The sequence below is a fragment of the Rousettus aegyptiacus genome, unplaced genomic scaffold, assembly GCF_014176215.1.
Source record: "Rousettus aegyptiacus isolate mRouAeg1 unplaced genomic scaffold, mRouAeg1.p scaffold_m13_p_7, whole genome shotgun sequence".
NCBI classification, from domain to species: Eukaryota; Metazoa; Chordata; class Mammalia; order Chiroptera; family Pteropodidae; genus Rousettus; species Rousettus aegyptiacus.
Window position 1 is genome coordinate 30,103,729 of NW_023416310.1, and position 27,614 is coordinate 30,131,342.

Here is a 27,614-nt window from a genome sequence, read left to right on the forward strand (position 1 = left end):
GACCACATCATATATTCCATTATTTTCTACATCCTCACCCAGTGAAGTAATGGACAAATAAACACTTTCAGCACCTCTCTGAAATTAAATCCACAATGAATTAAACTCATCAGTCAAATGACTTGTCAAAAGAATGATGTTCCTGAGTGTCACGTTCTACCCAAAAGATATATGGTGTATTGCCTTGGAGCAAGAGCTCAGGACTCAGAAAACTGGGATTCAAATTCTGCCTCTGCCACCTTCTAGGTATATGAATGACCTCAGGAGATTTATTTCTGTGCCCCAGTTTCCTTGCTTGTATAATGAGGCTAAAATAGGACCTACTTTACAGGGGACTTGTGAATTATTAATGTGAAATAAACATGAAATACATAAATGCTTGATAAATGGAAACTATTAATGGAATGGTGAATGCAAATTAAATATAAATATATATTTTAGTAATTTTAATATTATTTTAAATATTATTTTTCATGTCCTGGCTAGTTAAAGGGGTCTACTAGGAAATTCTTTTGTACTATGAAGAAATACCTTCTGATTTATTATTTAGGGGCCATGGATTTTAATATATTGGTTTGCTGAAAACAGAGTTCCCCTCAATTATGGATTGCTTCAGATTTAGCAATGAATAGAAAAAGCAAGATCTGGGGTCAGGTCTCGCCTGTGATGTTGATTTTCTCTGTGACCTTATTTCCCTGAGCCTCATGCCCCTGCCTATTATAAGATGATGATATTCACCTCCTTCGTTAAAAGAATTAATGTGTCTACATTATCTACTACAGGGTCTGGGCCACAGAGTAGTTTAGTGTCCCATTTACCTTCCTCAAGAAAAGAGACTTTGGTCTGTGTTACCAATGAGAGTCCCTAGAAAACATTGAAAGTCTGAGAACTTCTGGTAGAAAAGTCCTCATTCTTCATATAAATGCAAAAATATTTCCATTTCAATGACAATCAATCCCAAATGCATGTCTCTCAATCACCTTTACTTTTTCTGTCATATACATCAAGTAGATGGACCTGATTGAAGTGGGCTGCAAAGCTTGCTCGGGAAGGAGCAGACAAAACATTCAAGAATAAGGTCCTGCATTCTAATTTTCGAGGAAGAGGCATATCTGCTTTGTAGTAATCACTTCCTTGGCCCATGCAACTCTTTTTTTATTGACTATATAATGTAGATATACTGTCAAAGGATTTAAATCAATTTTATACAATTGCTTTTTTGAACTACCATTACCCCAACAAGATTCATATATGCAGCTGATTTGGAGAGAATTGTGACAAAATATCAGAGCTTCAGCTCTTACTGAAAAATTCCTCTCTGTAGATTGTTATTTTTCTAGCACTTAAAAGCCTAATACCAGAAAGAAATGAAATCCTATTTTGTATTTGGCCCTTTAACTATCATAATTCCTAAGCCTGGGTTCACACATATCACCTTACTCCAAACAGAATATTGGGATTAATGGTCTGGTATTAAAAAAAGAAACAAAAATGCAATTGCTTTGGGAGGCACTTAAGTACCATAATACTTGACAGAAGAAAAGGGTTTGATACACAGCTGTAGAGCTAGCTTTGCATTAGTTATCAATGCAGTAACGTTGGAAAGTAATAGATCATTCTTCCATTTACTAGCATTCTGAAATGGATGAAATTTATGTGTTTAACCCTTGATAAACTGGGTTAATTTACTACAGCATTAAAAATCAGTATAGAAGACCAATCCAAGTGTGTGTTTCTCTCTTTACCTTCTGCTCAATACTAAGTTTCTTGACAGCTGGGATTCCGGATTACCAGCCTTCTTAAAAACCACAACACTCCCCCCATATCAGGTCCTCAGTATGCCTGTCCATTACTGTGCGTGCACTAGGGACACAAAAAGGAATAAGAAATGATTCCTGGCTTCACATACTAGAAGGAAAGGGAGAGGCAATCAATTAATAGCAAATAAAACTCTTCTAGAGAACAAGTAATAGACAATTGACATCTAGTTCTGGAGCAGTTGGAGAACAAGTAGAGAGTTATTTCCTTCCCCCAAATCTTAAGAATTTCCACAAAAGAGGAGAAGAGGTTAATGGGTTTCAGAATAAGTTTACCAAATGAAGTAAAAACATTGTGAAATATTTTGGGAATAAAGTAATGGTTTGGCCTCTGGATATGTGTTTGTGGGAGGGGGTTTGGGTGTGGCTGAAGACCAAGAGAAGGATGAGGGAATAAAAAATAGATTGCAACATGAGAAGGCTAAGGGGACATTAGGAGTTGTTAGAAATAATTTTCTAATTGTACCTTTTTCTTACTATTTTATTGATTTAATTAAATCATCCCCAGTAGAACAGCTACCATGGGACAGGGAAGTAGCAGATCCAAGTCCAGGATCAGCTATAGGCAGTTAGCTCAGAACAGTATGGAAATTGAGTGATAATGAATAGATGCTACATCAAGAACTGTATACATGCTCATTTGTCTCAGAGCATCCTTCTCACCACATTCCAGTCCTTCAGTTTGCAACCAGGGGACCCAGTAAGTATAAAAGAAGATGGAGGGGACCCAGAAAAGAGTATTGGCTGAGACTGAAGTATTAGGAGAGTCCCTGAAATCAGGATATGTCCATGGGCAAGGTGAGAAAGTTGTGAAAAGAAAAGATTAAACTATAATCTGAGCTAACATACTAGAATATTGGGTTGAGAAACTTTCTCAGAAAACATAAAGATAGATCAGCAACTCCACTACCGGAATGGGGGCTCTAGGATCTCTGAGAGCATGGTCTCCAGAGAAACTACCATAAGATGTATATCTCTATATCTATCTTTATATGTATTCATTTATCTAACCTATCTATAGAGAAAAACCACTCAACAACCCCAGAGGTTATCCTAACTGCATACAATATTCATTCTGAAGAAGCATTTATTCAAGAAAATTACTAAATTTCAGTATGGACAGCCAGAGTGTAGCACCTGAATCATAACTCAGTCTTCTACCCACACTCCAGCCTCCCCAGCTCTGTGTGATGGAAGCTCTGCTTTGGTTAGGTGAGTCCAAGAAGACAAGGCTCCCTCTCCCTCAGCTCCCAGTCAAGGGATATGGTATCTCACTGGGACAGGTAGACTCTAACCATGTCTTATCAGCTCCACCTCCAACTTTCAGAAGCTAAATTTCTGGCAAGTGTGGCTGAAAGGTCAAGAACTCTCTTTTCCTACTTACCTCCTACTCTTAAGGTGGAGGCTCTATGCCTGGGATGGCTGGCAAGAATATTGGGGCCCCATTTACTTTTGCCCAGCTTGCTTGTAGGATAGAGGTTTTACACTGGAAGAAGTTGAAGAGATCTGAGGGTATGCCCCCACTTACCACCTTGCTAGTAAAGTAAGGGTGCCTCAAGACAAGTAAGTACAGTCCCTACCCTCAGCTCCAGAGCTGTGGCTCAGAAATTTTTTTCAAGTAGAATAACACAAAATGAACTCCAAGTAGGATAAAAACAAAAAAATCTTCACCTAGACATATAACAGTAAAATGCTAAAAGTTAAAAATAGAGAAAAATTTGAAAGCAGCAAGGAGAAAACAATTTCTTACACACAAGGAAACTTCAATAAACTTAGTGGTTAATGTCTCAGAAATGATAGAGGCTAGAATGCAATAGCTGACATGTTTGAATACTGAAAGAGAAGACTGGCAACCAAGAATCTTATATCTATTAAAAATAGATTTTAGAAATGAAAGCAAAATAAATATATTCTCAGATACGTGCAAATTATAACAATTTTTTATTAGCAGATCCACCTTATGAAAAATATTAAAGGAATTTCTTCAGGCTGAAGACAAGTAATCCCAGTTGGAAATTCAAATCCAGAGGAAAAACATAGGGTGCCAAAAAAGGTAATTGCATAATGATGAAATATAGTATATATACATATTTTTTCTCCTTTTTTCTCTTAATGAATTTAAAAAGAATTTTTATAAAACATTATATATATATATATATATATATATATAACTAGCTTTTGTATTACATATAGAAATGTGATATATTCGACAATACTAGCACAAAGAAGGTGGAGAGAGTAAGTTCTAGTGGAGGAAGGAAATGACACAAGGGGTAACTTGAATCCACAGGAAGAAACAAGAGACCCAGACCTGGTAAGTAAGGTTAATGTAACAAAATTCATAAATATATCCCTGCACATCCTTCTTTTCTCAGATGCTTTATAACTATGTAACATAAGTATAACAATGTATTTTGGAGTTTGTAGCATATATAGATATAATACACTTAATAATAATAGTACAAAAAAAGGAAAACAGAAGAATAGAGCTGAAAGGAGCAATGTTTTATCATTTACTGGAGCTAAGGAGCCTCCTGTCAGTTTAAGTCTGGTTTTGCCACCATGCTGACTTAGGGTCATTCAGTGTTGCTGCTGAATAAGTTATGAAAAAGCTCTCAGTTTTCAGAGATTTTTGAATTTTAGAATTGTAAGGGACTTGGGACTGTGTAATTTTAATAAATGCAGAAGATACTACAATGTCAAATGTAAGATATATTCTTAGAAAGTGGGAAAACATAAGAATGGAAAAGGTATACCAGGCAAATCAGAAATGAAATAATTCTGACGAAGTTAGATAAAGTGAAATTATGTATGATGTGTGTGTGTGTGTGTGTGTGTGTGTGTGTGTGTGTGGAGAGAGAGAAAACAGCATATATCTCTGGTTTATAGATAAGTAGAAAATTGGAATTATCAAAATCAATCATACGTAGTCCCCATAAACTCAAATTATGTAAAGTGACAATTGGCAAAATTATGGGGAGATAAATAAATTAGCAATTGCAGTTATAGATTTTAATGCATCCTTCTTGGTAACTGTTAGACCAAGAAGAGAAAAAAATAAGGTAGGATAAATAATATTTAAATTACACAATTAATAAATTCAATTTAAAAGGTAAATATAGAATTTAAGATTAGTAAATATAAAAAACTCATTATTTTAAACTATATCTAACACAGTCACAGAGACTGATGACCTATTAGGCCGCATAGTAAGGAATAGAAAAAGAAGATAGGAAGCATAAGTTATTATTTTCTATTTGTTACCCTGCTTAAAGGTCTCCAAAGTCTTCATTATATTATACACAAATAAGAGAATATGTAAATTAAAAAAAAAAAACCCAATGGACAAACAAACCATCAAAGAAAAGTGGGTGGCACATAGAAAAATAGTTACAATACAGTCGAACCAAAGATTGCAATCAAAATCATTGCACCTTTTTTACCTGAGGTACAAAAAGGTAGAAAAATTAATTGTATTTTTAAAATGTAAGCTTTGGGAATCAAGGAAGATGATGGAATAGAAAATGCCAGGAATCTGTCTCCCCAACCTAGACAACAATTGTACTGGCAAAATATGTCTGATGTAACTATTTTGAAACCCTGGAGTGTATTCCAAGACTTGCCCCTTCCAGGGGAAGGCTTGGACAGTAAATTGTGGTTAGTTTTGACCAATTTCAGCTCTGTGCAGGGTAGCAAGCTAACCATCCAGCTCAGTGTCAGGCCCCCATTCTTACACTGCTGGATCAGTTTGCACACAGCTTGTGGGAGCCAGGTTGGGCAATAAGGACCTTCGTCTCCACGAATTGGGAATCAGAGTTGTGATTGCTGATTGTGATTGTGGAGGTACAGACACAGAGGCAGGCTGCCAGTACTGCAATCCCGTCTGCTATTGTTACAGCTTCCCCTGGCCGAAGGGACTTCCAGGAGATTTAAAGGGCCAGCACCTGTGGATTTTCTTTTTCCTCGTTCATTCCCTTTTTTTTTTTTCTTTGGGGAGCCAGACATTTAAAGACTAGGACATTCAATACCAACTGCCTGCACACAGAAAATCAGAAAGTCACTTCACATCCTGGGAAAAGTCATAGGCTCAGGAAAAACCTGAGAGGATTTTAGATTTACACCTGAGGCTGATCCCTGACACACACATATTTTATAACAATCAATCAAATCAATCAATTAAGCAGTCAATCAAATGAACAAACAAACTAAAACCAAACCCTGGGAAAGATAGACAGCTTTTCCTGTAAAATCAAGAACAAGACAAGAATGCTCAACTAATAATGAATTTAGAAATGCAGCAGGATACAAAATCAACATACCAAAATCAGGTGTGTTTTTATATATTAATAATGAATAATCTGTAAAAGAATTTAAGAAAGCAATTCTATTTAGAATAGATCTGAAATTAATAAAATATTTAAAAATGAATGTAACAAAGGAGGTGAAAGACTTTTATACTACAAACTACAAAACATTGCTGAAAGAGATTAGAGGATGTAAATAAATGGAAAGACATCCCAGGTTCACAGATTGAAAGACTTAATATTGTTAAGATGTCAGGAACACCCAGAGCAATCTACAGATATAACAGAATATTTATCAAAGTCTAAACAATATTTTTTTTTTCAGAAAAATAATCCATCTCAAAATTTATATGGAATTTCAAGGGACCCTGATAGCAAAGACAATCTTGAAAAAGAACAAAGAGCTGAAATAACACACTTCTGGATTTAAAAATTTACTACAAAGCAAGAATTATTAAAACAGGGTGGTACTGGCATAAATACAGACATACAGACTAATGGAATAGAAATAAGAGATCAGAAATTAACTCACATATATAATCAAATGATTTTTAACAGGCATGCTAAGATACTAATAGAAAACATAACTCGGTAACACTTATGGAGTTTAAATGGAAACCAAAATATTTCTTTACAAAAATACTAAACTAAGATAACTTTATGGTTGAATTCTATAAAATTTTCGAGGAACAGATAATCATTTTTTAATGAAAGTTTTACCAGAACAAACAAAAAGAGGCCAAACTGACAAAATGTAAAAAAAAAAAAGTTCAAGAAAAGAAAGGTAAAACCAATTTTATATACATGTATAAATGAAAAAAATCCTAAATTAACTGTTAAGTTCCTGAGAATAAATGCTCACATATTTATCATAATTAGGAAGGATTTATCCTAAGAATGCAATAATGTTTCAAGTAAGAACATGTATTCATATTATTTTTCCCATTAAGAGATAAAGGAGAAAAACACCTGATTATGTCAATAGGTATGAATAGATACAAATCAAATAGGTACAAATAAAGCAACCTATTATTATTAAAAAGAAAAAAAATATTTTAGAAAACAAGAAATATAAAGTAATTTTCTTATCTTGATAAAGGTTATCCAACAAAGACCTACAGCAAGTATCACACTTAATGAAGAAACTTTGAAGATATTACCTTTAAGATCAGGAATATGACTAGCATACTTGTTTACCATTCTTACTGATAAACAGAGCACAGAAGTATTGACTGATGAGCTGCTTCTCTGTCTCTCTTTCTCTCACTCCTCCCCCCACCCTCTCTTTCAGTCTTTCTCTATGTGTATATATGATTTGTTTATATGACTTAGAAGGTATGGTAAACATAGGGATGTACTGCTCACATTCCTCTTCAAAAAAGGATTTGCACCCAGCTGCAGGGGATGCGGGGAGGGGGGGTGTGCTGAAAGCCTTCAGCAGTCTGCTCCTTCAGGGCCCACCTCACTTGCAGAGAACGTGTTCCCCCAAGGTGATGCCCTTCCTGGAGCACCTGTTTTCTGCTGAATGAACAGGGTAGTAGTGCATAAAGGCCTGGCTGTTCTGACCCAATATGACCCAATATGGGACAAGTCTGGTTGGCAGTACACATTCCAAAACTCCCTGCTGAGGTGGCTGAAGCTTTGTCTGGTCTGCAAAACAATTCAACCCCTCTGTCTTCCCTCTGCTGATTCCTCCCCTTTCCTTTCATAGGTCTAGATTTCCCAATAAACACCAATCAGTAATGGAAAGGAACAAAGATACAATCATTGATACAGAAAACATAGTGGAATAACTATGCTAATTAGAGGATTTATATTTTTAAAATATCATTTTCTGCTTAAGCAGGACTCATAATTTACAGATCAAATTTCTCAACAATAACAACTTAAAAAACTGGATAAAATATGGAAGACATATGTTTGAAGGAATAAGAGAACTGAAAAGATAGGACTTGACGGACCAAGAAAAAACGACACTCCCTTTGATGCATTTGCTAATTTTCTATTAGCACAGCAACTAGGCTAAGAAGAAAAGCATAAAGTAGCCACTAAGAGTCAGAGAATCTCAACAGAAATTTGAGCAGTCTTACTTTTAAGAGTAGGCGAGAGAGAAAAAAGCCTGCTTTGAAGAAACCAGATATAAATATCTGTTTTAAAGGCAACTATGTGTTGCTGACCCAAGAACCAATCAATAGGAAATGGAATAAAATAGAAAGCCTAGGTCAGACTCATATATGAATAGGAGATGTCACACTTTAGGGGAACAAATATTGGATTTTTGAAGAATTGGTATTGGACAAATAAGTTCACTATATTGTAATCCATAAAAACAAAAATTTACCTTTATCTCATTCCTGAACTCCAGTGAGGTAGGGAGGAATTGCTGGAGAATATAGATAGAATCTTTAGTTAGCAAGAAGGAAAAGAAAACATGCAAATAATTATTTCCAAACAGAATGTTATAGAATGCCAAATAGAGAGAAAGAATATAGTGGGGCAATCAAGTCATTCATTACTCCATCTAGTGGAGGCCATGTGGAGGTGAATATTTTCAAGAATGTCTTGGGACATTTGTTTGGGGAAATACACTTTGGTTTGTTTCCCAACCTTGCGACTTACTAGCTATGTAAGTTTGGCAAATTATTTAAGTTTTCGTTAAGTTTGCTAGTTACAGTGTCAATGTATAGAAATTCATTTCATTTCTTTATTACAACAAATAACTCAAGTATCGAATTTAATAGAAATATGATTTACTATTAGAGCATCCAAAAAACAAATGTAGTCAAATCTAGAAAAATATGTATAAGATTTCTACCTAGAAAGTTAAAAGAAATATTGAGAAGAAATTTTTTAAAAACTACATAAATAGAAGAATTTACTAATGTTGTGGTTTGGAAGATTCAATAGTGAGCAGACTAAATGCAGTACATATCAAAATACCACCCATCCCCTCTTAGGTCTACGGTTTTAACTCTCGACTTCTTCTGGGATCGGCCATTTGTAAAGTGAGAGATTGTTATGTTTAAATGAGATAATCTTTCAAAGAGGTCTCCATAATATTAATATCCAACAAATGCTAGACATTATCATTATTAGCTCTATAAGACATTGATGTTTAAAATCATTTTTGAAGGAGGGAGAAATTTTTCAAAAATACGATGGAGAGTTAGGGAGAAGAGTATTCCAGATCACAGGTAATGCTGTGCAAAATCATGAGCCATGAAACAGTATTCATTAAAGAAACTGTTATTATTTTGTTGGGTTGGAACCAAGGTTGAACACAGGGTAAAGCTGGCAGAAGAGAATGAAGGAGTAATCAGAGGGCAGATCAGCCATCTTTCTACACTCTCGCGTGAATTGATAAGAGTGTGGAAACCAGTGACCTCCTTTTCTTTTCAAAATTTAATTCTAAGTCATCACCGATATCATTAGATTTGCAAAACTGACAGAAGATCCACGATAGACCCCCTTGATAAAATCGTGTCTTTGTCCTGCTTGAAAGGAAATGATGGCAGAAAAAGCTACTTGTCATATCAGAAGTCCTTATCAAGAGATGTGATGGGAAGTTAAATCTTGGGATGATCTATAGCTTCCTAACCCATTGCCTTTTCCCACATGAAGATTCTTCAAGGAATTCAGAGGTGTTCTTTGGGGCACAGAGTTAAAGAAGATGAGAAGTAATCCCATGAGACTGAATTTAAGCTCAGTGACCTGTTCAGCTTTAAAAGGAGGAAGAAGGATGCGTATTTTTAAAAGAAATACAAGGTCATTTATAATAATATGTCTTTTAAAGGATTTAAATAGGAGAGAAATAAATTACTAGATAACGATGAATGTGTTTCACCTTTCTTTAAAATTCTACTTTGCAAGGATAATCAAAATGGGAGAAGGACAGCAGAATGGACATTATCCTGTATTTCCTTCCCAGATAGTAGAGAATACAAATTTCAGAGCTGAAAGCAAAGATTCATTCCACCAACCCTGTGGGTAAGGGGGAAAAAAGCAATATGCTCTGTACTTCATTTCTGTTCTAACCATCAAGTCTCCAACTGTTTCCCCTTAAAACATAAAAATGAGAATAAATTTCATTCAAATGCACAATGAAAGATAAGAAGGATGTCGTTTGTTTTTGTTGTTATTTCCTTATAGTTTAGATATGCCTGTGGTTCTTTTATCAGAATGACAAGTGCTCATGATGTAAGATGCAGTAGGTCTATGTCCCCCGGGAGGTTGACAATCAGCAGCTTGCTGTGCTGTATTCTGAGGGTAACACGAGAGCTGGCAGAGGCAAGGGGCACATCAGTGTTCCTGTACAGACTACATAGGGCTCCATACTGTCACTCACTGGCGTGATGAAATGACACATCAACCTCTGGGGCTCTCCTGAAAGCAACCCCGGATTTTGCACAGGTCCATTCTATTCTCACCAATTTCTAATCAATCTCAACTTAACAGGAGACTGGTAAGAGTCAAGAATATTGTCTTCTGTTAATTTATTCTCAGGTAACCTTCGTAGCACGTGATTGGCACTCAGCGGCATCCCAGAGCATATATTTTAGAAGAAGAGCACCCACGCTGTGTGTCCAGCTGGGATCCTGGGTTGCTACAGCACCAAAGATCAGTATGCAAAGGACATACGTCTCATGTTCGTCAGCGAGAGGGATGTGTGTCATCACAAGGGTAGGTGTTTCCAGAGCACTAGTAATAGCTACACCATCTTTACCATTTTTTTTTTTTACAAAGTATATCTACCACCTGAACTGATTTTTCCTTCAATCTTTCTTTTTCGTCTTCCTCCCCCCTTTCTTCCTCCCTCCCTTCCTCCCTCCCTTCCTTTTTTCCTCCCTCCCTCTTTCTCTCCGTCTCTCCTCTCACCTTCTTTCTCCTTCCTTCCTTCCTTCCTTCCTTCCTTCCTTCCTTCCTTCCTTCCTTCCTTCCTTCCTTCCTTCCTTCCTTCCTTCCTCTTTCTTTCTTTCTTTCTTTCTTTCTTTCTTTCTTTCTTTCTTTCTTTCTTTCTTTCTTCTTTTCTATAGAAAACATTGCAAAGAAGTAAATTTTATGCCATTACTTGACCATCAAAATTAAATTAAAGAATAATGAAAACAAATTGTTATTGAACTTTAGTCAGATTCAGCTGCCTACCAAGGATCTAATCCTGAGACTTAACTCTCTTTTGTCAAAAAGGAAATTAGTAAGTGTTCATGACATTTTAGCCCCAAAAGAGTCTTGTTTATGATATTATCAGAAACAATGTAAAGGGTCATTTACAGTTGGTCAATGACTCGTTTATGAGATATCAAGTTTATATCAGCACCAGAATAGAATAACACTGAATTAAGTTTTTGCATATTTATCAGTACATGTATATGTGTGTGTGTGTGTATACACACATATACATATATATATGTATGCATATGTATGTATATATATAAAATCATGGTTGTAGGGACAGTTCATTGCAAACTTGTTCTTTCAACAAATTCCTGTTGAATGTGTACTCTGTACTGAGCACTGTCGTGATGGTGTAGAAGCAGTAAACAAAACAGACAAGATCTTTCCCCTTACAGAATTACATTCTGTAGGTTGAGATTCAAAATACACGAATTTTGTAAGTAAAATACACAGTGAATTGGAGACCCATGTAATAGAAAATACTAAAGCAAGGATTGAGGATAGAGATTGCTAGGCTGGGATATGGTTGCAACTGGTAAAGAATGCCTCAGGCAGCAGCAGCAATACATGCAAAGCGCATGCCCTCACTGGTGGAGGAACAGGAAGGTGGGCCCTGGCAGGAGCAGAGTGGGTAGGAAGGAGGACGGTAGGGATGGGGACGGAGGAAAGCAGTGGAGTGGGCAGATCACATAGGGCCTTACAGCTGACTTTGACTCTGCGGAGTGCAATAACACGTGGACTAAGACTGAAACGTGCCTGCGTTGCCCGGTAGTTCCTTGCAGCGCTCTTCTCCCCTTATTGGTGGCGTTCCTACTCCCATTCCCTCTCAGATGCTGTGCATTTTAACTTGATTTCCTGTGGGGTTCTCTTTTCAGTAATAGATCTGAAAACCATACTCATAATGAGTCAGGGGGCTGTCATTGTTGGAAATTGGCAGTGGCTGTTCCTTCAATAAAATTTTTCTAGTAAGTGGGTTAATGGCAGAATTAGTTAAGTCAATGACCTGCTTTTGTATCCTATTGCAGAATCAGGGAGAATAAAACCTTTTTGCAGTTTCTATTTTACATATCCACACTTGGGTGCATGGATTAATTATCTAACCAGAAGGATGAGGGAAAAACAGGAAAAAATTCAGAGAAGTCACATTAAAATAGCTCCAAATTTATATGGAAATTTAAACTAGGTGAAACTATGTACTATGAGTCAGAGTAGAACAATAAACTTTGTGATTTCTAGGTTAGGAAAAACAAGATCCTCACTGGTACTAATTTTCACTGGATTTGGGGAATGAAGGAGCTGGCTGTATGGCATGGTGGTTTGAGGAGCACTGAAAGTCTCCCCTGGATGCCAAATGTACCTTGTATTATATCACAGTGGATTTGGATAGAAGATATTGATTATTAATTGTAGTGGCTTAATACTTCATAATCACTAATTGATGCCATAGCTGGAGTTAATCCATCTGATGGGCTTATCTTCCTGTGGGTGATAAGACTCTCCCGCCCCCCATCATGTATTAGTTCAGATATAAGGGAAAAGGGAGAATTTGGTAAAGGTCCAGAAAATGGGACTCTGTTTGGGACTTCCTACTTGGAAGCCATGGCTAAAGCATGTGTGTATGTGTGTGAGTGCGCGCACGTGCGCGTGTGTGTGTGCATGTGTGTGTTAATATAAACACCATAATATTATAGGGTTTTGTTTATCTTCCACCTTCTTAAATGGAACCTGGAATACGACAGATACTCAAAATATATTTTTTAAAATTAATTAATCAAGTAAATGAATGGTGAGATGTGAGATTAAGGAAAAGATAAAAAAGATAGAATATAACTATTCTAGGGTAGGAAGTATTTTGACTGAAAAAAAATGACTGCTTGAACTGACTCTCTTGAGGGCAGGACTGATGAAGTGAAAGGAAAAAAAAGCATGGTGAAGTGGAAGGGAGGGCAGGTTAAGGAGTGGGATAAAGAAAGCACTACCTACAACCACTATGGAAGACAGCATGGCGGTTCCTCAAAAAACTATGAATTGATCTACTGTATGATCCAGCCATCCCTCTACTGGGTATTTACCACAAAGACTTAAAAAATTATACCTATAAAGATATTTGCACACCAATGTTCATAGCAGCATTATTCACAGTGGCCAGGACATGGAAGCACCTGAAGTGTCCTATGAGAGATGATTGGCTAAAGAAGCCGTGGTACATATATACAATGGAATATTACTCAGCCATAAGGAGAGATGAAATAGAGCCATTTACGACAACATGGATGGAACTCAAGATAATCATGCTAAGTGAAATAAGCCAGAAAGAAAAAGTTGAAAATCCTATGATATCACTTATATGTGGGATATAACCCTAAAAGCAACAAAGGAACAGGACAAACAAACAGACTCATGGACATGGACAATAGACTAGTGGCTATCAGAGGGTAGGGGGTGAGGGAAGAGGGAGAGGAAGATGAGGTAAAGGGAGTCAAATATAGAGGAGTAGGGGGAGGGCAAAGTGGATAAAGGGGATCAAATATATAGTGGCTGAAGGAAACTGGACTTTGGGTGGTAAACACACAATAGAATATACAGATGTGAAATTATAATATATATATGAAATTTATATAATGGTATTAACCAATGTTACCCCAATAAACAAATTTTTTTTAAAAAATCACTTCTAAAGAGAGCCTTGCCACCTTGATGTCTGTCTCAGATTACAAACACACACAACACAACACAACACAATACAACACAACAAAACAAAAAAGATAGTTTGTCTGTGCGTAGCCTATCCTACAGACAGGGCATTGAGACCAAGAGCCTGAGGGCTAGGCCCAAGGTGTCATCTGCCTCTCCATTGCCTCAGAGACGAAAAGGGGCTAGGGTCTTGTTTGAAGAGTGTGCTTGTCACCCAATGTACAAATTGGTTTTAGAAGTCGTTCCTTTTGCAGAGAAGATTGGGTAGGGGTAGGAAGCGAGAGAGAGAGGGAAGGGGTTGGGAGAGAGGGGGAGAGGGGGAGAGGGAGAGAGAGGGAGGGGGAGAGGGGAGATTTCAGAAATCTCAGAAATCCTCCTTGTCAGTATTTTAAAATAGGCTATTAAGTTGTGGAAACAGCACTGGCCTGGAGTTTTGCTATTATAAAGGGAGCTGACCCCTGTATCAGCCAAATCGAAATTTGTATGATGCTTGGGAATGCATCAGAATCATCTGGGGGACATTTTTAAAATCACCTGGTGGTTTAGGTCTCCTGAATTATAACTCTTTTGTTCATTTATTTGTTTAAAGTGAATTTCTCCAGGTAATTCTGAAGTTGGCATCTTGGCAATAGGAAGCTGCCTGGACAGGAGTCGGAGCCACTTTTGACAAGTCTTTTAGGCTTAAAAATCTCATCATCCTCTTTTGGAAAATGGAAATACTAATAGTAACTTGCATTATTATATGTGACATTACAGTATCCAGTATGCACTGTACAGTTAATGCACAGTTTTACTTTGCCATACACCAACTCTGGAACCTTGGTCTAATGTCTTCTTAGTTATTAACATTTTTGTTATAAATCATCACCTGTCTCTAGGGACCAGGTTTAATAATTAAAAGTTTGGGCTTTGGAGTCAGGTATTTAGAATCCTGCATTACCATCTACTCACTGGGCAATTCACCCAAGGTCTCTGAAGCTACTGTGTGTGTGTGTGTGTGTGTGTGTTTTAATTTGAAAAGCAAGATAATATCCATAACTATATCACAGGGTTTGTAAAAGGATTAAAATAGCATGATTCCTTTAAAGCACTCAGCACAGTGCCTTGCTAGAACAAGAGCTCAAAATTTGCTTTCAGGTTTGTTATATGGGCACTCCAAAACAGAGTTTACTGTGTGAAATGAGATTCCATTTTAATTATGAAAGGAATATACAATAAGAGAAATCAGAAGGGAAGGTATAATTTGAGGCCATTTTAAGGGCAGGGACAGCAAACTAAGTTTCTGCAAATAATTTAGAGGGAGAAGGCAGGAGGAGGGAGTTCAGCTATGCATTTGGAAATAAGTGGTCTATAGTCAAGTCCATCTCAGGAAGACAGTCTCAAAGTCTGCTCAGCATATTGCAATTTTAAACCTTAAAGGAACCCAAAACTAAGACACAGGATTGTTAAATAATTCACCTGAGGTTACAGGGTGACAAACTTAAGATGAACTGAATTCTGATGTGCACAGATTTTAATACAAAATGAGTGAGAAGTAGTAGTTACTGAAAATATCCACATTCATCTTTCATATCTCCAAATTTTAAACCAACTGACCTGCCACTATGCAGGAGTCTAGGCTGTTCGGTCTATGATATGGCAGTGATTGAAATATGAGTGAGTTTCTTCATTTATAAACGAGGTTAAAAATGGTATCTTCCAAGAAAGATCATTGTGAGGCTTGCATTCGAAGAGCTCAGTACAGTGCCTGAATCACAGCAATTATTAAAATTCGTTAGCCTCTAATATTATTGCTGTTAATTGCTTCCTTAGGAAATGTGTCAGTGTGACTTTCTTCCCCAATGTATGCATTTAGGCCTAATTTGTCACCATTAATACAAAGTTCAGACCCTTGAGAAAGAATTATTAGCAGGACAAGAAAGTAATTATGATGATGAGGTAAGCTCTTAGAACCCCTGAAATAAACTTTGATAACTCTAGAAGTCTTCAAAAATAGAAAAGAACTAATGTTTAGAATATACTTACTATGTTCTGGATGTTCTTCCAGGAAACTTGTGCCCATTCTCTCATATTTTCCTCACAATAGTTCCTTTAGGTTATCAAAATGCCTATCTTACAGATGAAGAAATTGAGTTTTAGAATGTTAGCTTGACAAAAATCATAGTCAGTTGTTAGACATGAATTCAAGTCCTGTTTTGTCTTCTTTCTCCTTCCTCTCCTTCTCTCTTACGTAGTTGAAAGTTTTCAAATTAAATACTTTAATTCTCGCAACCATGTGACAATTGCCTATTGGTCACTTATTCTATTTCTGGAATGGTATTAGTTTGTAGTGTGAATAATAATAAAAACTCGGTCACGGAGGGTGAGAGAAAAGGTGCTGACCTAAGTGACTTTGGAAACAAATGGAGTTGGTAAAACTAAAGGCACAAGAAACTGTACATAAGCACCACACTCTAGTTAATAAAATTGTATTTCAGGGGTATGGGTTAACAGTTCTGATACTTCTATAAAAGTATACTGGAATTGAACAATTAAGTAAATGGGTGATAGGTGGTGGGAGCCACGTATTTCACTATTGCTGTGGGTGGTTACAGAAGCACACTATAACAATCCATTATAATGATCCATGTGATAGTAGATGAGAGTTGGAGACACCAATATGAACTCACGTTTAGCTTACTGTAGATGTAGATGGCTACATATATAAATAATTATGTATGAGTTAATATATACACACACACACACACACATATGGATTAGTATACACACATATATTTCCTTGCTCTTTGAGTAGAGAAGGTCTAGAATTAAGGGCATTCCAACCACAACGAGCGCACCTAACTCCCATAACTTGGTTTCTAATACCTTTTTCCAATAAAATAGGACTAGAGAAGAAAATATACAAAATAAGCCTCAATCTTAAAGTGCCAGAAAGTGCTCAAAGAGAGAAAAAATAACATGACCATGGAAATAAGTCATAGGGGCACAGAAACCAACTTGGGAGATCTCCCAATGACCAAAGATGAAAACATTCGAGTAACAATAACATAATAGTACCGGATCATAACCCAGAGTATAAAATCAATCTCCAGGATCCCGCACTAATATAAATAAACAAAAAACCAACCAAACAAATAATAAATAAATAAATAAATGCATAGAGATGCATATTCTGAACAGAAAAATTCCAAGTAATTTGTGTAGCTACTCCAATTTCAAAGAGATGGAACATAACTCTATGCCCCATAAGAGTACAGCATGGAAAAAGGGTAAAAAGAATAACTTTAACAGTTCAGAAATTTGACAAACATCCATCAGTCAACGTGATCAAGGTCAGCTTCAACTGTAATCAACCATGTTGACAGCATGTACCCTTGATTTGATTTGATGGGATGAAAATGACTCTGCCTTTGTGGTTCCTCCCCACCAAAACAAAACAAAACAAAACAAAATCCCAATGTAATCATGTTAGAAACACTAAACAAATTCCAGTAGATGGATACTTTATAAAATACCGCCCAGTGCTACTCAAAACTGTTAAGGTCATTAAAAATAAAAAGTAGTCTGAGGAATTTTCACAGCCAAAAAGAGTCTAAGATGACATGATAAGTAAATGTAATGTGATACTCTGGAAGGCATACTGGAATGGAAAAACAATGAAACAATGTTGGTTAAAAATAAAAGAAATATGAATAACAATGGGCTTTGTTAATGATGTATCAGTATTGATTCATTAATTGTAACCAATGTAGCATTCTAATGTAAGAGATTAATAATAGTGGAAATTAGGTATAGAGTTTATGAGAACTCTGTCCTATCTTCACTTTTTTTTTTTTTTTTTGTAAATCTAAAACTGTTCTAAAATGTAAAGTTTATCTAAAAAACAAGTTAAGCATGGTTCCTGGCCTCATAGCTGTTGAGTCTACTGGGAAAGGTTATACTGGATTGGTGAGGGGAAGTAGAAGTGGTTGGATCCGTTAGTAGGCTGTGAAATGATACTGCAAGAGAATACAGAACTTTGGACTATGGTGATAGTGTTATAGATGCTGAACAGGACATATTTCAAATTTATTTAGAAGGTAAGTGAGCAGACTTGGTGAATGTTTGGGAATATCACCAGTTCAGACTGGAACAGACTGATGAATAGTGGTAGCACTGAGATGATAGGAAAGACTGGATTCTCCTGTTATCACCAAGGTTTTTGGTCTGTTGTATCAGATTGAAAGAAGATAATTGTATTGACTGCATATCTGGAAATCAGGATGGAGGTCTGGTTCGAAGATATCAACATTTAAAATTGTAAACATCTACTTATGACTACTGATTAAATCTTTAGAGTGAGATCCAAGAGATAACAGGTATAGAGGAGGAAGGGAGCCTAGAACAAAGGTTGAGGAACTTCTAAAAATAAACAGTCAAAGTAGAGTTTAAATTATCTTGTAAAATGGCGGGGCAAGAAGAGCTAAAAATATCAAAAGATGTTAATGTCACAGAAGCTAGATTTAAAGACTTTCAAGGAGACGGAGGTCAGTGGAGATATCCCAGAAATAAAATGAAAGGAGAGCTGGGCACATCTGGGCATTAACCCGGTTGGAAGCCTCCAATGGACATTGTTGCTACTATGCCCAGACCCCTTGGGTCACTTTTGCCATTTAGGCACCCCTCCCTTGCTAGAGTGCTCTTTTTCGAAGTCACGCCTGTGGCTTGCTTTGAAGGGCTTGTATCAAACTGCAGATACTTTGCCAGCACCTGCAGCCATTTTTTTACTTTGCATGAATCTTCATTTCAGGGTCTGGTCAAGAAAATCATCCTAAGATAAACCCCTATTTTAAAAGTTGTGTTTTTTTTTTTTTTTTAAACCCTCATTCGAAATAAAGGTAGATGAAAAAGGGAGTTCTTTATGCTTGAGATTCCCTCTTTTTAAGCATCTGGGGCAGTGCTTAGAACTAAAAGTCCCAGTTTGCAAACCACTGCACTGCAAAAAGCCACCTCCTCCAGGAAGCCATCAGGACTTAATAAGTCCTTGTTATTAAGAACAGCCATGATATTCAATTCTCTCTCTTTGTGGGAGAGATATGTGTGTGGAGAGAAGTGTGGCACAGAGCATATGTTTGTATTTATGTGAGGTGGCTGGAATATAGGATTTATGTCAGATCCCAAATACAAAGTCAACAGAGACAGAAAAGAAGATAAAGAATCATGGAGGGCTGTGTATCAGCAAAAGTAACTCCAGCTACTTCTGCATGGTAGGGAGAAAGATGTGGGGGTTTACCGTGACCATGTGGCGTGTATACGAGCATACCTATTTGCCCACACACTATGTGATGTCTTAGAATACCATATACATGTGATAAATTGGAATGCCACATGTTGGAAAGCCACTTCAAAGGGGGAGACTTTAAAAAGTGTCAAAATAATATTTCAGAGAGAAATGAGTTTGTCGTAAACATTTGGAAAGATAAACTGTCCATTTGTCAATGTAACGAAATTATATGTTTTGATCTAATTTCTCAAAATATTATAGTTTATCAAGATAAGGTCCAGTCATGAGCATTTTAGATGTGTGATATTTATTAGGTTATAAGAGATTGTTTATTTCTTAGAGCAGAATGAATCAAAGAGAGCTTTCATTCTAAGACTATGCAAATGTATTAGTTTCAAACAACACTGCCCAATGGCAACAGAGAAATCAATTATTAAAAATTTTTTTTATGAATATGTAGCTAACATACACTATTGTGTTAGTTTCAGGTGTACGCCATACTTATCCAACATCAATATACCTAAAGATGTGATCACCATGATAAGTCCAGTAACCATTCTGATACTATAAAATGCTATCGCAATATTATCGACTATATTCTTTATGCTGTATACCACATCCCCATGACTTATTTATTTTATACCTGGAAATTTAAACCTCTTATTCCCCTTCACCTCCTTCCTTTTTGATTTTTAAATTATAGTTGACATTCAGTATTTTATATATTAGTTTCAAGTGTACAGCATAGCCGTTAGACATTTGTATAGTTATTATCATATAGTGACTATATTCCCTATGCTTTACTTTACATCCCCATGACTATTTCATAACTACCAATTTGTACTTCTTAATCCCTTAACTCTTTGCACCCTCCCCGCAATCCCCTTCTATCTGGTAACCATCAGCTTGTTCCCTACATCTATGAGTCAATTTCTGTTTTGTTTTTAGATTCCACATATAAGTGAGATTGTATGGTATTGTCTTTCTCTGCCTGACTTATTTCACTCAGCATAATACCTTCCAGGTCCATCCATCTTGTTGCAAAAAGTAAGGTTTTATTCTTTTTTTATGGCTGAGTAATATTCCATTGTGTATATGTACCACTTCTTTATCCAGTCATCTGTTGATGGGCACTTGGGTTGTTTCCATTATCTTGTCTATTGTGAATAATGTTGTAGTGAACATAGGGGTGCATATGTCTTTTCAAATTAGTGTTTTAGATTTCTTCTGATAAATACCCAGAAATGGAATTGCTAGGTCACGGTAGTTTTATTTTTAATTTTTTTTGAGAAACTTCCAAACTGTTTTCCATAGAGGCTGTACCAATTTGCAATCTCACCAACAGTGCAGAAGTGTTGCCTTTTCTTTATATCCTCACCATCACTTGTCGTTGATTTATGAATGATGGCCATTCTGACAGGTGTGAAATGATATTTCATTGTGGTTTCACTTTGCATTTCTTTGATGACTAGTGACCTTGAACATATTTTCATATGTCTATTGTCCGTTTGTATGTCCTTTTTTGGAGAAATGTCTGTTCAGGTCTTCTGCCCATTTTTTAATTGATCATTAATTTTTTTGGTGTTCTTTATAAATTTTGGATATTAACTTCTTATTGAATGTATCATTGGTGAATATCTTCTCCCATTCAGTAGATTGCCGCAATAAATCAAAAAATAATATTACTAAGAGCAATGTCAGACAGTTTACTGCCTATGTTTTCTTCTAAGAGTTTTACAATTTTGGGTCTTACATTTAAGTCTAATTTATTTTGAGTTTATCATTGTATATGGCGTAAGAAGCTTGTCTGGTTTCATTTATTTTGCATGTGTCTGTCCAGTTTTCTCAACACCACTTATTGAATAGACTGTCATTACTGTATATTGTATATTATTTTCTTCTTTGTCATAGATTAAATGACCACATATACATGGGTTTATTTCCGGGCTCTCTCTTCTGTTCCACTGATCTATGTGTCTGTCTTTATGCCAGTACTATGCTGTTTTGATTACTATAACTTTGTAGTTTTGTTGGATATTAGATATTGTGATACCTCCAACTTTGTTCTTTTTTCTCAAGATCACTGTGGCTCTTTAGAGTCTTTTGTGGCTCCACATAAATTTTAGGATTGTTTGTTCTAGTTCTCTGAGAAGTTCCATTGGTATTTTGATAGGGATTGCATTGAATATATAGATTGCTTTGGGTAGTATGAACATTTTAACAAAGTTAGTTCTTCCTATCCATGAGCATCATATGTGCTTCCATTTATTTAATTCTTAGTTTCTTCACTGTCTTATCATTTTCTGAGTATAGGTCTTTTACCTACTTGGATAAATTTATTCTTAGTTTTTTTTTTTTTGATGCAATTGTAAATGGAATTTTTAAAAAATTTCTCTTTCTGATAATTCATTATTGGTATATAAAAATGCAACCTATTTCTGAATATTAATTTTATATCCTGCTACTTTACTGAATTCATGGATCAGTTCTAATAGTACTTTGATGGAATCTTTAGGATTTTCTGTATACAGTGTCATGTCATCTGAAAATATTAATCGATTTGCAAATATTGAACCAACCTGTATCCCAGGAATAAATTCCACTTAATCACGGTGTATGATCTATTTAATGTATTACTGAATTCAATGTGCTAATATTTTGTTGAGGATGTTTGCATCTATGTTCATCAGGGATATTGGCCTATAATTTTCTGTTTTTATAATGTCTTTGGCTTTGAAATCAGGGTATTGTTGGCCTTGTAAAAGAAAGTTGAGAGCTTTCCATCCTCTTGAATTTTTTGGAGTAGTTTGAGAAGGGTAGGTGTTAATTCTTTTTGAATGTTTGGTAAAATTCACAAGTAAAGCTATCTGGTCTAGGATTTAGTTTATGGGAAATTTTTGGTTACTGATTTGAGTATTTTGGTTGTATTCGGTCTGTTCAGATTTTCTGTTTCTTCTTGATTCCGCCTTGGAAGATTGTATGTTTCTAGGAATTAATCCATTTTTTCCGGGTTGTCAAATTTGTTGGCATTTGATTGTTTTGTTTGTAGTGTTTTATTATAATTCTTTGTATTTCTGTCTTATCACTTGTTACTCTTTTTTCATTTCTGATTTTATATTTTGAGTTCTCTTTTTTTTTCACAGAGTCTGCTTAAAGGTATATCAATTTTGTTTATCTATTCAAAGAACCAGTTCTTGTTTTCATTGATCTTTTGTATTGTTTTTTTTTTTTTCATACTGTATTTCATTTATTTCCACTCTGATCTTCAGTATTTCCTTTTTTCTACTCACTTTGGGGTTTTTTTGTTGTTCTTTTTCCAGTTCCTTTAGTTGTAAGGTGAGATTGATTGAGATTTTTCTCATTTCTTGAGGTATGCCTGTACTGCTGTGAATTTCTCATTTATGACTGCTTTTGCTGTATTCCATAGATTTTGAGTCATTATATTTTTATTTTTGTTTGTTTCAAGGTATCTTTTGATTTCTTCCTTGATCTTTTTTTTTATAATTGATTTCTAATTTTATACCACTGTGATTAGAGAAGACACTTGATATGATTTCAGTCTTCTTAAATTTGTTGAGACATTTTTTGGGGCCTCACATGTGGCCTGTTCTGGAAAATGTTCCATGTGTACTTGAAAAGAATATGTATTCTGTTGCTTTGGGGTGAAATGCTCTAAAAATGTCAATTAAATCCATCTGATCTATTGTGTCATTTAAGGCCACTATCTCCTTGTTGATTTTCCATCTGGAAGATCTATCCCTTGATATCAAAAGAGTGTTAAAAGTCCCTCACTATGACTGTATTGCTGTCAATATCTGTCTTTAAGTCAGTTAATGCTTGTTTTATGTATGTAGCTACTTCTATATTGAGTGCATATATGTTTACTAGGGTTATGTCTTCTTGTTGTATTAATCCCTTTGTCATTATGTAACGACCTTATGGTCTTTGTGTTAAAGTTTATTTTATCTGATATAAGTATCGCTGCTCCAGGTTTGTTTTTTTTTTTAAATTTCTATTTGCATGAAATATCTCTTTCTATCCCTTTACTTTCTGTTTGTGTGTGTCATTTGATCTGAAGTGGGTCTCTTGTAGACAGCCTATGTATGGGTTTTATTTTCTTATACATTCAGCTACCCAATGTCTTTTAATTGGAACATTTAATCCATTTACATTTACAGTCATTATTATAGATACATAATTATTGTCATTTTATTATTCATATTTATGTTCTTTTTTTTCTCTTTCTTCTTAAAGAATTCCTTTTAACATTTCTTGTTATACTGGTTTAGTGGTGATGAATTCCTTTAGCTTTTTTTCTTTATCACTCCTTCAATTTTAAATGATAGCCTTGCTGGGAAGAGTAGTCTTGGTTGTAGGTCCTTGCTTTTCATCATTTTAAATATTTCTTGCCACTCCCTTCTGGCCTGCAAAGTTTCTTTTGAGAAATCAGCTGACAGTCTTATGGAGGCACCCTTGTAGGTAACTAACTGCCTTTCTTTTGCTGCTTTTAAGATTCTTTTATTGTCTTTAACTTTTGGCGTTTTAATTATGGTGTTTCTTGATGTGGACCTCTGTGGGTTCATCTTGTTTGGGATTCTCTCTGCTTCCTGGACTTGAATGTCTATTCCCTTCACCAGATTAGCAAAGTTTTCAGTTATTATTCCTTTAAACTGGTTCTCTATCTCTTGTTCTCTTTCTTCTCCTTCTAGTACCCTTATGATGTGAGTGTTAATACTCTAGATACTGTCCCAAGATCCTTTAAACCAGGGGTCTCCAACTCCTGGGCTGCGGGCTGGTGATGGTTCATGGCCTGTTAAGAATGAGCTGCAGAGAAGGAAGTGAGCATCAGGTGAGTGAGCCAATTGGAGACCACTGCTCTGGGTTGATTGTTTTATATTTTAGTTGTAATTTTTACCAAACTCAACAGGTTCATTTTGCCTGCACACGTCAAAGCCAAAAGAGACACGGACAAGAGTTTTTAGCAAAGAAGGTAGAGGTTTATTTAAGGAAATGGTGCTAAGCCCAGAGACACAGGTGAGGATAGTGCTCAGAGACCTGGCTACCCAGTGGCCTATAGGGGATGGGTTATATTGGGAAAAACTCTTTAGTAGCTAAGGAAGTTGGGGTCGTGGACTCTACTGATTGGTTAGGGCTAGGGTAGGAGGCAGTCAATCTCGCATCGGGTCCTGATGACAGTCATGGTGTCATTCTGTCTGGTTTCAAGAGGATGCTGGTAGGGCCCTTCTGCCTTCATGGGTGTGGAACAGCAAGGTGTTATCTTTAGTTTGACTGAAACTCTGTTTCTGTGGTCAGCAGTCCTGAGGCTTTATTCCTAAGAGTTTTTGATGCTGACTTAAGTGCTTAATAATTAAGAGTGGTAGTGTAGTATGCAGAAGGACAGGGAAAGAAAAGAAGCAAGAGACCAAAAGCCAGTTTGAATCAAGGAGAACAAGAAGAAAAAAGAGCCATTTTAGAGAAGTGAAATTTTACAGTTACATAAGTTTATTGTGGTTATGGGAGGAGGTAAGCACAGCATTTATCTACTCCACTATCTTGACTGTAATCCCAGGATTAATGCTTACATATGATGCTAAATCAGCTAATATGTAAAAAATGTATTTATGTTATGGATATAGTACTTTAAGTGCATGGATACGCTTTAAATACATAGATGATTTAAAGGGCTCCAGGGCGAGGAAAAGGCAGAATGTAACATAGGCAAAGGGTATGAAGTCATTCATTAACCTACTTATATAAACAGACCTCCTGGAAGCATTCCCAGAGACCAACTATGAGCTGTGTACATATGTGATATCCAGGAACACAAGGATATCTCAGATGCCCTCTCTTTCTCTAGCTATCTTGTGCCTCCAATAGAGGTTTAGTGTACACAGACATGGTAGCCGTTGTGCTTTTGGTTGAAACAGTTCCATCCACAGCCTCTGCTCAAGCAAGGCAACTTTTCTCAGGAACTACCACTGATTGGACAAGAGTAAGTCAATAAGTATTCTGGTACAAAAGTCATTATAAGACTTATAAGAATAATAGTTTGGGTTATTAGCTAGCAAGTTAGGTCAGGTATTTATAGAATTTCAATAGGAACATTTTAGAAGATGTTCTAGTTAGCAGGAGGCAAACATGGAGAAGACATACAATGAGGTAAATCATGGATTCTTTGAGAAAGATGGGTAGAACAAGTACCTAAGGCCATTTTGAACCCTAAATTCTAATTCCCTAATTAAAGTCTTATATTTTTAAGATTGCTCAAGTCTCTGTTCTTTGTAAATGAAAGACCTAGTGATAATAGGGAGGCATTTGGGTCCAAAAAAAAGTGTGTACTTGGAGTTAGAACATATGAGTTTGAGTCCTAGTTCATACATCCAGTAAGAAAGAGAATTTGGACAAGTGTTTTAGTCTCACTAGAACTTAGTTTTGTATATAATATTACTTTTTAGGAATGCTGTGAAGATTAAATGAGGTAATGTGTATGGAAGTGCTTGGTAAAAGAAAATACCCTTGAAAGAGTAACACTGGGTATTTAATAATGAAGTGGGGAGAGGCCTGTCCCTGTCACTATGTCTCAGAGAGATGGAGAAAAGTTAAAGATCATGATGGACCATGAGTCTGAGTGCCTGATAAACAAATATAACTGATATGCTTATTTTAAATGGACTTGAGGCATGATTATTTAAAATTTTCTGAACCATTGAATTTACTGAAGTCCCAAGGCTAATAAAACCGGAAAGAAGGGATTTGAGTTTCTAAGAAGAAAAAACAAGGTCAATTCAAGCCTGAGTTATTGTTTACAGCAGTGAAGTCTGTACAAACCCACAACTGAATATAATTTTAAGTCAATTATGTAAGTACATTCTTTTTTCTTTTTTTTTTCCAACATGGTATCATCTTTTAGAGAAGCCAAGAGATCTTGGTAAGTTTACCTGATTCCTTTCATAAATAGGGAAACGTTAGAGATCATTTTTTTTTCTCATGAAGGACCTAGTATAAAGTTTCTTTCTTATTGGTTGATACCTTCTTAACAGCTTTCCTTCTAATCATGCCTCTGAAATATAGATAAGAATTTCCACTAGAGGATGAGACTGGAGCTGAAAACTGGGAGACAAAAGCAAATCTAGTTCAAAATCGAGACATTTGAATCAAAGCCCAGGTTAGAAAAACACACATTAGTGGTCATCCTTATACACGCTGCATTGAAGCAAACCACTTTGGCTTCATCCAGGCAGGCTGGTGTGTAGGGCATGAGCTTAATACAGGCTTCTTAAACCGAAAAGTTGAATTGCTTTTTTCCTTCTTAGTCTCATCTAGTGCATTTTGAATTCTAGAGGTACCTTATGAGGTTACTACTTTTCTTTCCCCAAGTTGAGATTATAATGATTGCTGGAAGAGATAGAAGTGATGTTCTTCTAGGAAAAGAAAAAGAAAGAATGCATGAGGACTCATTATAACTCAGCACACTGGTGTTGAATATAAATTTTAGCCCTCAGGCAAACTTTTGCAAAGGTTCATCTCCTTGGCATACATATTCTCTCCATTATATGAGTCTTTTCTATATTCTGTACATATCTTGTACTTCCAAATTATAGAATTTTAGAGTTAAAAGAATCATCTAATTCATTTCTATCCTTGTTCGGATGAGACAACTAAGGCACAAAGAAAATAATATGACATCACCCAGACATTTGGAGGCATAAGCAGAACTGTATTCCACACTTTTTAACTCTCTCCCAGATGGCTAGTCTTTCACAAACCACACTATCTCTAAGCCTGGCTCTCCTAGTTCCACAGGAAACCATGCTTCTACTCTGTCCCACTCTATCTATTTGTACATGCCAGAAATAATTCCTGCCCTAGCTCAAACTCATCACCCAAACAAAAAACGCTTATATAGAAATTGTTCCAGGCTCTCCTAACTCAACCAAATATGAGGTTCTTAACCTGGATTGCCTTTTCAGCATCAGGGGTATAGACTGTCTTAAATTTTATGCAAAAGTTTGTACCTAAGTGCCTTCTGTATGAAAGGCCCACAACTTTCATTAAAGAGATTAAGAACCTTGGCTTTAAAATCTGAATTGTAAGCCAAACTCTCGACTTTCCTGAATCTGATGAATGACATTCCTTTTACTGCATTCCATTAGGATCCTGGGCATCAGTTAGATATGACAGAGCCTTTACAGGGGAATACAGGTATTATTACACGGTTCATCAGTTATCATTGAAATGTCTGGCCCTATACATTTCTTGCAAAAATGTCCTTAATCTTGAACCTCATGGTAGTTGGCACCTTGTTTCCTGATGATGATAGATGGCAGGCACAGAAGGTGAAAGAGGGAGCAACACCAGATGCTC

General features: G+C 36.1%; 1 protein-coding gene across 2 annotated transcripts in view; it reads left to right on the forward strand.

The window, feature by feature from the left end:
* GTF2A1L (general transcription factor IIA subunit 1 like) overlaps nucleotides 1-10,914 on the forward strand; it is a 495,737-nt gene extending 484,823 nt beyond the window's left edge. Inside the window, exons 13-15 of one of the 2 annotated variants that reach the window (XR_004952123.1) lie at nucleotides 3,769-3,870; nucleotides 4,011-4,131; nucleotides 10,638-10,914. The gene's annotated coding sequence lies outside the window, so the exon portion shown is untranslated. The remainder of the gene's footprint in view (nucleotides 1-3,768; nucleotides 3,871-4,010; nucleotides 4,132-10,637) is intronic. The other variant, XR_004952124.1, reaches the window with a different exon arrangement.
* Nucleotides 10,915-27,614: the final 16,700 nt, after the last annotated feature.